The sequence below is a fragment of the Haemaphysalis longicornis genome, unplaced genomic scaffold (genome assembly GCF_048455015.1).
Source record: "Haemaphysalis longicornis isolate Haplotype H1 unplaced genomic scaffold, Haemaphysalis longicornis Haplotype H1 scaffold_13, whole genome shotgun sequence".
Classification (NCBI taxonomy): Eukaryota; Metazoa; Arthropoda; class Arachnida; order Ixodida; family Ixodidae; genus Haemaphysalis; species Haemaphysalis longicornis.
This window is the reverse complement of record NW_027526233.1, coordinates 31,269,953-31,284,284: the sequence shown is the minus strand read 5'-3', so window position 1 is coordinate 31,284,284 and position 14,332 is coordinate 31,269,953.

Genomic DNA, 14,332 nt, shown 5'->3' with positions numbered 1-14,332 from the left:
ATGCCGTAGTCGCAAGCGTCGGTGTGAATCTCAATAGGCTTTCCGGGTTCGAACTGGCGCAAAATGGGCGCGTTGGATAATCGCTCCTTCAAGGTTTCCATGGCTTGGCGGCACTCCCCTGTCCACTCGTAGGTAGCGTCCTTTCTAGTCAGGTTTGTCAGGGGCCGGGCAATTTTCGCGAAGTCTTTGATGAAACGCCGATAATAATTGCAGATTCCCAAAAAACTTTGTACTCCCTTTTTGTTTTTTGGTGCTGGCAACTCTGAAATTGCGGCCACTTTCCCTGGGTCTGGGCGGATGTCTGCGCCGGTCAGTACATGGCCCAAGTATTTGATTTATTTCTGCGCAAATTTGCATTTGTCAGGTTTCAACCGCAGGTTTGCTCTTTCCAGGGCGAGGAACACGCCTTCCAAGTCTTCTAGGTGTGATTTCATCGTCTTGGAGAAAATCACGATGTCATCGAGGTAGGCTAGACACACCTTCCATAGGAGACCGCTTAGAACTTTGTTTATCATCCTTTGAAAGGTGGCGGGAGCATTGCATAAGCCAAACGGGACCACGTTAAACTCGTATAGCCCCGACCCGCAGGTGAACGCTGTCTTCGGCTTATCTTCTTCACGTATCGGGACTTGCCAGTAGCCGGATGTTAAGTCCAGAGTAGTGAAATAGCTGGCCCCTTGGAGAACGTCTAGGAGGTCGTCTATTCGAGGCAACGGATGTACATCCTTCTTTGTGACTGCATTTAGTCTCCTAAAGTCCACGCAAAAACGCCAACCTCCATTCGGTTTCTTCACGAGAACCACGGGGGAGGACCACGGGCTGTATGACACTCTGATTACATCCTCTCCGAGCATTTCGGCCACCTGACTGTCGATTACGCCTCTCTCAAATGGAGAATGCCGGTACGGGTGCTGGTGGACTGGTGACGCATCGCCCGTGTCAATTTCATGCTCAGTTACTGTCGTCCGCTGAATGGGGTTACGCTTTCCGGTGAACAAGTGGCGGAAACGCTGGATGAGAGCCGTGAGCTCACCTTGCTCCGACGGCTGCAGGTGCGGTCCAGTCTCGAAATGGAGCTCCTCATTTCCAACGGAGCCCTCCGGCACCGCAACTCCGAGCTGGGCATCGTGGATGGACGTCGCCCAACCCAGTTTGGTGTTTCGATGGAGGGTTACTGTAGACAGCGTAGGGTTGGCAACTCGAACAATTCCAACACCGCACTGCACATTTGTGAGGGTCCGTGCCACCTGCAGTCCGTTTCTAAGCTTTGCATTCGGCTCGATGAGATGAGGCCCATCTCTCGAAACGGCAACTTCAATCACCACCTCGGTGCGCGACTCTATGCGAACGTTGTCGCGACACCGTGTTGTGAGGACGTCATTGTGCACGGGGGTGCTCGATTCAACATGCAGCTCAAAAACTTCGGTCCCTATTTGTAGCCTCGTGTTAGCGAAATCAAGGAGCAAATGGGCTGCTCTGCAAAATGGGAGGCCACCTAGCAGCTTGTATGGACAGTCTGGCAGAACTAAAAATTTCTGGCTGATGCGTGAGGCGCCGAATTGGAGTGTTACGTCAGCTTCTCCCACGGGTGACAGCATACTTCCGCTGATTCCCTTGATCAAAATCCCTGCTGTGCTTGGTTTGGTAGCCACGGAAAGTTTTTTAGCGAATTCTGAAGAAATTATGTTCACGGAAGACCCAGTGTCGATAACAATTTTTGAATTTTCGCCATTTGCATTTACAGGTACTTCCAGAAGTTGGCTGTCCAACAGCGTGCATACGGTCCGGCCAGGCTGCTGGTACCCTAAACTCGGCCGTTCCCGTTTCCCGGGTGGGAATATTGGGGCTCACCCTGAGCGCCTCGTCGGACCGGGCGCTGCTGCTCTTCGTCTCGGTTTCGGCACTGGCGGGTGACATGCCGGATGCGCTTGCAGTAGTTACACCAGGGACGCCCATCGTCGTACCGCGACCCTCTCGGGGGCCAAGGTGCAGGGTGGTGGCGTAACTGGTCTTCGATAGCCTTGAGACGTTCAGCGAGCGCCTCAATGGAGTCTGCGATGGCTTTCACGTCCTTATTCGGTGTAGGGGTGCCGTGCCCCTGAACGCATCCGGCCGCAGCACAAGCAGCCGCATCATGCGCGCGATCGAAAACGACGGGGCTCACCGACGGCGGCTGCATTCCGGTAGCATTGTTGGGCGTCCCGGCGGCGATCGCTGTCCACGGGTACGGGCCGGCCGGCTGGCAGGCAGGAGGCGGGCCGGAGGCACGGGCCATGAGAGCGGCCTGGTTGATGCGTTGAAGGATCTGCAGAAATTCTGCGCAGGAGCCCGGATTAGAGATGACAATTTTCTCCATAGTGCTTGGGCACAGCCCACGCAGGAGATGCCGGAGGCGATCCTCTTCCGCCATGGTCGGGTCCAGCCGTGCACACAGTTGCATCATGTCATAGTAGTACTGTTCCGGCCTCTCTGAAGGTAACTGGATTCGGTTTTGCAGGCGAAGATGAGCAATTTCGGCTGCATGACGATTGCTAAAACACGACTTGATTCGAGTGGTCCATGCTTCCCAGGAATCGGGCGCCCCAGTCAGAATTTGCGTGGTGTACCATTTTTTTGCGTCGCCTTCTAAAGCCAAATAGAGGAATTTTACCTTGGTGTCGGCATCCCAGGTGTTCAAAGATGCGACATGCTCGTAGCAGGTGAGCCACTCAGTAACGGACTCTTCCGGTGTCCCTTTGAACGTTGGCGGTCCGATGAAGGGCCTGGCCTGGGGGGTCGCAGCGGCAGCAGCTTGCTCCATAACTGATGAGGGGATCGCGTTGTCTTGACTTCTGAGGGTGGGGCTCATGATAGTAGAGCGGGGTCTGCGTTACTCCGCACACTCCACCACTTTTGTAACGGCAACTTTTGTCCAGCACCGCTACGGTTGAAGGATGAAGCACTCAGATGAAGGTTTCAGACGTTCAAACTTTAACTGATTTAATTTACGGGTAAACATTGATGAAATTTGGCACAGACGAACTTGACATAATTACACTTATTACATAGATGAAATAGAGAGTCAAAGATTCAGAGTACTTAACGGGACATAGTTGGCGGGCGAATGGCTCCCGGCGGGAGGGCACGACGACGAGCGGCAGAGTGCGGCTCTCCTGGTGTTGCTCTCTCTCTCGCGCCAGAGGGGCCGCGTTATATTTGCTTTGGGGGGACGCATTGGGGGAAAAAGCGCATCCTAGCGTGTGCGGACGATAGGGAACAAGGCTAAGGCACACCCGCAGCCAATCAGGAAGACGCTTCTCAGCTCCAATCAGACATGTCCCCGCCAAAGTGAAAAGACCAAAAACACAGACACAAGGTTTCGACTCGAAGGCGCCCGTTTCTGGCAAAAGAATTACTGGTGAGAATAAAGTAAAGGTATACAAACTCGAAAACGCGCGCTTGGAGAATTTACGGGTGTAGAGCAAGTAGTTAGACAAAAACGCACTAAAGTAAACAGGAGAAGAAACAGGAAGGTCGTCGTAAGAACACGGTGGCCCGCGTAGGCGCGCAACGGGGGTCGGAGACTCCAGTGCGTGCGGTAATACAAGATTCGCGGAGGGTCCCTCTCGAGAGCCCCGTCTCCCGGGTCGGCCGACGGGCCAACACACACCCGGCCTGCGCTTCTTAGAAAAGCTGGGCCTCGGTGGCCGAAGAGGGATGCTAAAAATTGAAAAAAGAACAAACGGAACAGGGGCTTCGCGACACTACAGTGCCAGCGAGAACGCGGACTGACTCTTGAGTGTGCCCGGACTTGCATTGGTCGTGACTGTCATTGTTTCTTTTGGCGTTGCCATGAAGTGTTTGTGCTACGTTGTTGTTATATGCCAGAGCGTGTGCGTTGACTGAGTCGACGGAGATAGTTTGCCGACTCTTATGTTAGAAAGTGGGTTTCTTCTTCTCGAGTCCGTATGCCAAGTCATTTGAGTATCGCCGTCAGTTCGTGAAAATGTTTTTTTTTATGTTTAGCAAGAGTGGGGACACTCTTTTTCCGTCGGGGAAGGTGTCGCGAAGCCCCGGTTCCGTTTGCTTTTTAATTTTTAGCATCCCTCTTCGGCCACCGAGGCCCCGCTTTTTGCCGAGTGTGTGTCGGCCCGTCGGCCGACCCTGGAGACGCGGCTCTCGAGAGGGACCATCCACGCGTCTTGTGTTACGGCACGCACTGGCGTCTCCGACCCCCGTTGCGCGCCTACGCGGGCCGCTATGTTCTCCGCCGACCCCCGGTCTCGTCCAAACGGCCGCCTCTCTTTTCTCGTTTTCGAGTTTGTATACCTTTACTTTATTCTCACCAGTAATTCTTTTGCCAGAAACGGGCGCCTTCGAGTTAGAACTTTGTGTCTTCTGTGTGTGATTTTTTCCTTTTCACTTTGGCGAAGACATGTCTGATTGGAGCTAAGAAGCGTCTTCCTGATTGGCTGCGGGTGTGCCTAAGACTTGCTCCCGATAGTCCGCCCACGCTAGGATGCGCTTTTTCCCCCAATGCGTCCCCCCAAAGCAAATATAACGCGGCCCCTCTGGCGATTGAGGGGGAGCCACACCAGGAGAGCCGCTTGCTGCCGATCGTCGGGGCCAGACGCCGGGAGCCCTTCGCCCGCCAACCATGTTTCGTTAAGTACTCTTGATCGCCTGTTTTTATCCTATTTTATGTAACAGTGTAATGTTTTGTCTCTATGTTTTAAAACAAAGTGTCATTAATTAAACCAGTTAACATTTGAACATCGGAAACCTTCAGCTGAGTGCTTCATCGCCGGACTGATCATTCAAAAGTAACGGAGCTGGACAAATGTGACCGTTACAAAGTGGTGGAGTGTGCGGGGTAACGACTGCCCTGCTCTACTGTCATGAGCCCCACCCTCAGAAGTCAAGACTACGCGATCCCCTCATCAGTTATGGAGCAAGCTGCTGCCGCTGCGACCCCCCAGGCCAGGCCCTTCATCGGACCGCCAACGTTCAAAGGGACACCGGAAGAGTCCGTTACTGAGTGGCTCACCTGCTACGAGCATGTCGCATCTTTGAACACTTGGGATGCCGACACCAAGGTAAAATTCCTCTATTTGGCTTTAGAAGGCGACGCAAAAAAAATGGTACACCACGCAAATTCTGACTGAGGCGCCCGATTCCTGGGAAGCATGGACCACTCGAATCAAGTCGTGTTTTAGCAGTCGTCATGCAGCCGAAATTGCTCATCTTCCCCTGCAAAACCGAATCCAGTTACCTTCAGAGAGGCCGGAACAGTACTACTAGGACGTGATGCAACTGTGTGCACGGCTGGACCCGACCATGGCAGAAGAGGATCGCCTCCGGCATCTCCTGCGTGGGCTATGCCCAAGCACTATGGAGAAAATTGTCATCTTTAATCCGGGCTCCCGCGCAGAATTTCTTCAGATCCTTCAACGCATCAACCAGGCCGCTCTCATGGCCCGTGCCTCTGGCCCGCCTCCTGCCTGCCAGCCGGCCGGCCCGTACCCGTGGACAGCGATCGCCGCCGGGACGCCCAACAATGCTACCGGAATGCAGCCGTGGACACCGACCATCCCAGGGATGCCCAGTGCAGCTGCCGCCACAACACTGCCTTCGCCGGTGAGTCACCTGGCCTGCGATCACCCTCACGGCGCGGCGCCCTGCGCAGCCGGACAGCATGTTCAGCGGCAGGATGCGAATGCGGACAGCAGGGCGCTGAGGGCCATTTCGGAGTCGATTGAGGCTCTGACCGAGCGCATAAAAGCGATCTAGGAGCAAGTGCGTCGGCCCCCCGTGCCGTGGCCCCCGAAAACATCACGCGGCGACGACGGCCGCCCGCGGTGCCAGTATTGTCAGCGCCTCGGCCATGTCGATCGCCAGTGCCACCAACGGTACAGAGACGAGGAGCAGCAGCGAGGACGCCGCGACCGACCGGGTGAGCAAGGTTTTGATTCGGGAAACCGGAACGGCCGGGCTTAGGGGGCCAGCCTGGCCGACCTGTGTGCACAATATGGGAGAACCAGCTGCTTACTGTACCTGTCAGCGCAAATGGAGTTAGCACAAGACTTATAATTGACACCGGCTCGTCTGTGAATATTATATCCGCAGACTTCGCAGAAAAACTTTCTTTGGGCTCAAAGCAGAGTCCGACCGGAATCCTCATCAAAGGAATCAGCGGAAATCTGTTTTCACCAGTCGGAGAAACTGGGATCACCCTCGAATTCGCCTCCACACGCATTGCGCAGAAGTTTTTGATTGTTAAGGATTCCCCATACGAGCTGTTGGGTGGCCTCCCCTTTTGCCGAACGGCACATTTGCTCATAGATTATCCCAAGAAGACGCTTCAGATTGAGGCCGACGTATTCAAGCTACAGGTCGAGTCGGGCGCACCGGTGCACAACGACGTCCTCACCGCGCGGTGCAAAGATCATGTCCGAATCGAACCCCGGACCGAGTTGGCTATCGATGTGAAAATCCCCAGAAACGGACCCCACCTCGTCGAACCAAATACCACACTGAAGAATGGACTGCAGGTGGCCCGGACTTTGACAAATGCGGTGTGTGGGGTTGGAATAGTTCGCGTGGCCAATCCTACAAAATCACCGGTGACTGTGCATCGTGATACCAGACCTGGTTGGGCCGCCTCGATCCACGACGTTCAGCTGGGCATTACTGCACCTGGGGACTCATGTGACGGTGAGGAGCTACACTTCGACATCGGGCCTCATCTGCAGCCATCAGACGAGGGTGAGTTATTGTCTCTCATACGCAAGTTTCGCCATCTTTTCACGGGAAGGCATAACCCCATTCAGAGGACGAACATCACCGAACATGTTATTGACACAGGCGATTCTCCCCCTATTCGCCAACAGTCCTACCGCCATTCTCCCTTTGAGAGAGAAATCGCCCACAAACAGGTTGAGGAGATGCTTAATGACGAAGTTATCCGAGAGTCCTACAGTCCCTGGTCGTCACCAGTGGTGCTCGTGAGAAAGCCCGATGGAGGTTGGCGCTTTTGTGTAGACTTTCGAAGAGTAAATGCTGTCACAAAGAAGGATGTACACCCTCTGCCCCGTGTCGACAACATTTTTGATATATTGCAGGGTGCAAAATACTTCACGACGCTTGACCTAACGTCAGGCTATTGGCAGATTGGGATTCGCGAGGAAGATAAGCCGAAGACGGCGTTCACCTGTGGGCGAGGGCTTTATGAGTTCAACGTCGTTCCTTTCGGCCTATGTAGCGCCCCCGCTACGTTCCAGAGGATGATCAACAAAGTACTGAGTGGTCTCATCTGGAAGGTGTGCCTTGCCTACCTGGACGATATAGTGATTTTCTCCAAAACAATGGAGTCTCATTTGAAGGACTTGGAAAAAGTTTTTGGGGCACTCGATCAGGCAAACCTACGCCTGAAGCCAGAAAAGTGTAAGTTCGCTCAAGAGGAAATTAAATATCTCGGTCACGTGTTGACCGGGACCAGTATCCGACCCGACCCGAACAAAGTGGCCGTGATCGAAAAGTTGCCTGTACCGACCACTAAGAAGGGAGTTCAAAGCTTCTTAGGGATATGCAACTACTATCGCCGGTTCATTAAGGATTTCTCTCGCATTTCTCGACCATTGACGAACCTCACAAAGAAGCACGCCGTCTTTCGCTGGGACACAGCATGTGAAGATGCCATGAACACGCTCAAACAGAAATTGGCCTCGGCGCCAGTCTTGCGTCAGTTCGATCCGGGGAAAACGGTCGAGATTCACACGGATGCCTGCGATTACGGTGTTGGTGCCGTTCTGGTTCAGAGGGAAGGGCCTGATGAGCATCTCATAGCATATGCTAGTCGTCATCTTAATAAGGCGGAGCTCAACTACAGCACCACGGAAAAGGAATGACTGGCTGTTGTGCCCGCCTGTGCCCAGTTTCGCCCCTATATATTTGGGACCCCATTCACCGTTGTGACCGACCAGGCCAGCTTGACATGGCTGATGAAAGTCAAGAACCCCAATGGGCGCCTCATAAGGTGGTCGCTGCTACTACAAGAGTTTGACATCACGCTCCGTCACCGACCGGGACTAAAGAACGGAAACGCCGACACGCTTTTTCGCCTGCCACATGAGCCCGCACCGGCTAGTGAAGACAACTTTTTGCCGCTGCTCATGCTGGACCGTGTGGACTTCCGAATGAAGCAGAGAGAGAATAAGTGGGCAAGAGAAGTGATCTAACACCTCGATGACACAAGTGCACCGGTGTCACGGAAACTAAAAAGAACGGCACGGTGCTTTCGGATAATTGAGGGGGTTCTGTACAGGAGGGCGAAAGGTTTTCGGGAAGACCGCGCGGCGCTCGTTGTTCCAAGGAGCCTAAGGACCGATATTTTGCTGCACTGTCACGATGACATTACGGCAGGCCACTTGTGAGTTAGGCGGACCTGGGAAAAGGTGCGGAGCCGTTACTTTTGCCCCAAGATTTTCATGCAGATAGCCAGGTATGTGCGGGCATGCCCAGACTGTCACAGCCGAAAGAGGCCGCCCGGCAAGCCGATCGGCATTCTCCAACCCATCCCGCCGGCTGACAAGCCGTTTCAGCAGGTAGGAATGGATATTCTGGGCCCCTTCACGAAGAGCAACGGTGGGAACCGCTACATTCTTGTGATGGCGGACTACCACACAAAATGGGTGGAAGCTGTCGCTTGCCCCTCGGCATCAGCGGCGGAAGCAGCGAAGGGGTTCGTGGAGGCCGTTGTCCTGCGTCATGGAGCGCCTGAGAGAATAATCACCGACCGTGGGAAGCATTTTGTCGCCGATCTTAGCTTCAAGCGGTGCGGTGGGGGACGTATTGGGGGAAAAAGCGCATCCTGGAGTGTGCGGACGCAATGGAACAAGGCTTACTGCAGCCAATCGGGGAGACGCTTCTTATCTCCAATCAGGCATGTCCCCGCCAAAGTGAAAAGGAAAATATCAAACACAGAAGACACAACGTTCAAACTCGAAGGCGCCCGTTTCTGGCAAAATAATTGCTCGTAAGAACAAAGTAGTGCATACAAACTCGAAAGAGGAAAGGACAGGCGGTCGTTTGAACCAGACCGAGGGCTCGGAGCACAGAGCGGCCCGCGTACGCAACGGGGGGTCGGAGAGGCCACCGCGCGCGGCGGACCCCAGACGGCGCGTCTCACGGTCGGCCGACGGGCGAACCATGGGCCGGAGCCGTTTCTCAGAAAAAAAGGGGCCAGGGCCCAGCCGCGTCCGAAGCGTTTTCACACACAACACTTGGGAGGAAGAGCCCCGGCGGCGGGAACAGAACTCAAAACAACCAGAAATCATCAAGAGGCCCCGACGGAAAAAAGAGTGTCCCCACTGTTCTACAAAGTCGAAAATTATACGACAAGAATGACAAACTGGCAGTGAGAACGGAATGACATGATATGCGGACTGAAGAAGACGAAATACAGACTCTAACACAGGAGTCAACAAACTATCTCCGCTAAATCAGTCAACGCGCACGCGGTCACCCAGTGGGTCCCGTTTTCACTTCACGCGCACAGTCTCTTGTCCAGCACAGGAGAAACATTTCATTTGCTTACAACACTAAGAAAATAACACATCCATCGTGAATAACATAGAAATAACATGCGCATTATAAAAGCTACCTCCATAAAGAAATCGTAAAGGCAGCTCCGCCAGTCAGACCATATATGAAGTACTGAGCAGTAAGACGCGAAATAGTCTGTCCTTCAACAACACATCGTAAAAAAAGCACAAAATAAAGTGACCTCCTATCCAACACAAAATAATCTTTCAAATCAAAACACAAGCACAATCTGGGCAATCGCCACTCCAGCAAATACAGCCCTACTGATAAGATTACAAATGTCTCAAACGAAGGCTGTAAAAGGCATAAATACAAATGTATAGAACGACGCACTTTTCAGAAGTCGGATCTCACGCACAGATGAAAATCTACCTCAGTCATCGTTGGGCACTTCGCTCGACACAACACTTCTGTATTCAACCCAACTCGCTCTAAACAGCCCTACTCATCTCACTTAAACTAGATCCGCACATTCGTTCCAACATGAAAGAAAACACAAAGAAACAGCTAAAACTTGTTAGGAGAAAACGGCAACTTGTAAACATAAAACCTACGAAATACAAAAACTTGGCAGGTGCGCGTATAATATACGAAAGGTGGGCCCCTGGCGAGTCCTTTTTGAACATGTCATACGGTTCTCGCCCATCATAACTAACAAACAAAAAATAAAATTGAACGAACATTTGTATATATTTTTTGTTTCACGAATACACGCGGAAATGATATAGGTAGGGCATGATCAAATAACAAAAAAGACGTTAAAGTTGCATAACAGTTACCGTTCATGCTGTGGGCCTGCTCTCTACGGCATGCCCAGGAATGAGGCACACTGCGGTTGCGTGAAAGAACTCTTTACTCACATCCTACAACGCGCTGTCGCCCGTCCGGGCATACACACACACACCATCACCAGAAACACTTCGCGTCCCGAGTCCCAGTCCCCGCGCGCGGTTCTTCAGCACCACCGCCCGTTCCTACCCGCCCACTCGCGCCATCTCTCCGGCGACCGGGCCGCACGGTAGGCGAGGAGGGCGAGGGAAGGGAGCCCATGGCGATGGGCTCCGGGCGACACCCCCTAGACCAGAAGGTGTCGGGCCAAGGCGCTCCCCACATCTCTCCCCCCCTCAAACACGGGATACGGGTCCATCATTGAACATCGCCCTCGGGGTTCTAGTGCACGAGGAACCGCTGGTCGGCGCCTGGGGCCGCCCTGTGCGGCTGTGGGGGGGCTGGCACCCGCCGAAGTGTGGCAGCATGCCGCTCTGTCGCCATCGCCACCATGTAGGCGTCCGCGGGAGCGCATTCTCGGGTGCCCGGCGCAGGATTCCACCGAACGGCCAGGCTCCTCTCGATTTTGCCCCGGTGTCCCGATCTCCGCTGCTCGGCGCCGGAACCGGAGACGCCGGGATGAGCCCGGGGCAACCCGGTTGATGGGCGCTCGCAGCCCCAGAGCGAGCTGTAGGCTCTGCGCCCACCGGCGCCTCCACGCCAGGGCTACAGCTCCGCGATGAGCTCAGCAGGCCTCCAACCCACGAACAGGGCTCCGCCGCTGACAAGGAGGCAAACCGCAGCCGCCTCGCATCTCCGAAGGGCGGTAGGACCCCCGGACCGTGGCAACAGCTCCCGGGTCGAACCAGGAAGGCCCTCTGCTCGGCAGGCCCGGGCCGGACTCGCAACGCCCAGGCACGAACGTTTCGCCCCGCACCACCAAGCCGGTGGTGCGAAGCTCCCGGGTCGCACCGGGAGGGCCCGCTGTCGGCAGGCCCAGGCTGGCATCGTAACGGCCAGGCACAAAACCACGCTTCGCACCACCGCACAGGTGGCGCGATGAAGCTTGAAGCGGTGACGTCGCTGCGGGTTGCTCCGTGGTAGAACCACGTGAGACCCGGACCCGTGGGGGGTAGACACTACCGCACCTTCAGGTCGTAACGATGGGTGCGAACCCTATCGCCGGCCGTTCTGTCATTAGAAGCGGGACTCCCACCTTCTGGTTCCGCTACCACCTGTTCGTCATCGCCAGTGCGAACATGATAGGCCTTGAGATCGCTAACGTGCACAGGACCCTCCAGCTCGTCGCTTTCAAGCGACTGCATCTCATACGTGAGCAGAGTCGTCTGCGCCGTAATTCTGTATGGCCCTTGCCATTTGTGTGCGAGCGCTGCGGTGAAACCGCGTGCAGCGTTGCTGAGTGGGTGCGTTCTCCTTAGCACTAGGTCACCTATGTTGTACACAAGGTGACGACGGCCTTTGTTATACTGCTCGGCTTGCTCCATGCGCGCCACGTCGAGGTTCTCTCGAGCCGTGCGTTGCGCTGCCCAAAGGCGTTCCCGGAGCCTAGCCGCGTACTGCGACAGAGAAGGGGCGTTACCCGCCGCCGCGTACAGCAGTGCATTTTCCATTGGAAAAGCGATCTCTCTACCGAAATTTAGGTAACCTGGTGTCAAACCTGTTGACCTATTTACGGTAGTCCTAGTCGCGAAAGCCAGCTCAGGCAAACGCGCGTCCCAGTCCTTATGCTCCTTGGTTGTCGCAACCAGCATGCACTTCAGGTTCCTGTTCACCCTCTCAGTGATGTTACTCTGAGCATGATAAGGACTCGTTTTCCTGTGCCGAATGTGCAGCGCTCGACAACAGTCTGAAAAGACTTTGCTTGTGAAATACGAAGCATTGTCAGTGATCAGGTCGGAGGGGAAGCCGAAACGAGTGAATGTCTCCACCAGCTTCTCTACGATCCGCTCCGACGCTAGCTTTCTAAGGGGAAACAACTCCACCCACTTAGAAAAGTGGTCCGTTATAACCAGAATGAACTGGGTTCCTCGCGCGGATCTTGGGAGGGGTCCTATTACGTCACACGCTACAATCTGCCATCGGTAGCTGCTTTCCACCGGCTTTATGAAACCCACAGGTTTCCCAGCGCGCGGCTTCGCTACCTGGCAAAGAGGGCAAGCGCGGGAATAGCGCATTACGTCTCTCCTCATGCCTGGCCAGGTCGCGACACGGCATAACTTGTCGTAAGTCTTACTGCCGCTGCCATGTCCTGCCAGCGCTTAGTCGTGAAAGTACCGCATGAACCGTTTCCGCAACTTCATCGGGACCACGACTCGAAAGGGGGATGAAACCGCCTCTTCGTCGCCCAGTTGGGGAAAGTAGCGAAGTAATAAGCCATCGTCGCCCAGCAGATACGCGTCAAACACCTCAGCGTTACTGGTGCAAGCTACGCCTCCCGCTAGCCTTTTCAGCACCCGCTGGCACAGACCGTCTGCTTTCTGGGCCTCAATGAGCTCTTCCTTACTCACTACCTCCCCCCACGACAGATTCCTTTCTGTCTCCGTTCTCGGGGGGCGAGAAATCGCCGCGGAGAGATGACGCCCCTCTTTCCCTTTGCGGCCGGCTTCAACTCCTCCGTCCGGCCCTTTCCTCCCCCTCTCGGGGTGGCCCGCGCCGCCCATGAAACCACTGCACTCGGCGCGCGCGCTTCCGCCACCCCCTTCCGATAAGGGAAGCAAACTTTCCGCCAACATTCGGCGCTGATCATCGGATTCTGAAAAAGATGCGACGATCGCTTCTACATCAGTGCTCATCTTTCCTGACGCCTCTCCCTGGCCTTCCGCAGCACAGTAGAGTTTATATGCCCCGTGCGGTTGCAAACCGTGCATCGGCGCGTTCGCGAAAGGAAAGAAAGGGGGTTGCGGCCCGTACTGATAGCCGTTCCTCCCCATGTCGAGCACAACACCCTCCCTCGAGAGGAAATCTCTGCCCAGTATGACTGGAACAGACAAACCAGGCACGCAAAGAAAATGCTGTCTGCGCTTTCTGCCATCAAAAGCGAGCGTGAGTCTCACAGCTCCCTCTGCTTTTGCCGAACCCGCTGCTAAGCTCAAGGGTGTCTCGGCGGGCCTTATCCGGATTCTTCTTTTCCGGCAGGCTTCGAAGATTTCGTCCCCGATGAGAGAAACCGTCGAGCCCGTGTCGACCAGTGCAAAAAGTTCTTGACCGACTAATTGCACTCGCATGAACGGGGCCACCGAGGATGGGTCCCCGTGTGCCCTACATGCGGAGGGGGCCAGCTGCCTGTCGGTGCCAGCGCCAGGGTGCTCTGGGGGCTCCCTCGCACCCCCTCTGCCTGGCCCCCCCTTCTCGCTTCCCGCCGGCGACGACGAGCTACCGCCCTTCACCGCCGCCGGCGATCCGAGTTTCCCTGCGTGCTACGCATTTTCTCGGGGCATTGACGGGAAACGTGGCCAAGCTTGCGACAAAACCAGCACAAGCGGGCTGTTTCGTCCTGCCTCCCTCTTCCGTCGCCTGTGTTGCTTCCGACCGAGGAGTTATCGTCTCCCCCTCCCGACCAGGCGCAACCCGGTTCGAGCGATTCCTCGGGTCTCGGCGGCAACCTGTAGTGAAGCTCGGCGAGTAAATCAGCCTGAATTACTCGCGCTTCTTGTGCGAGGGCCTCCAAGTTGCGAAAACTCCGACCCCGCAGGTACGGTCTGAAACGCGGGTGGCATTGCCTGCACACGTGCGCTACCTTGACCGCGTCAGCTGCCTCGGGGTCGGCCCGTTCGTACAGCTCCTGCATAGCCCGCACGTACTCGAGGAGACTCTCCTCAGGGTGCTGCGTGCGAAGAGTAAGCTCGTCCCTCATACGGAGTTCGTAATCGGGTGGCAGGAATTCAGCGCGGAAGCGGTCCTTAAAATCTGCCATCGACTCGAAAGCCGGTTGGCAGCGCCTCCAACGCGCAGCGCTTTCTAC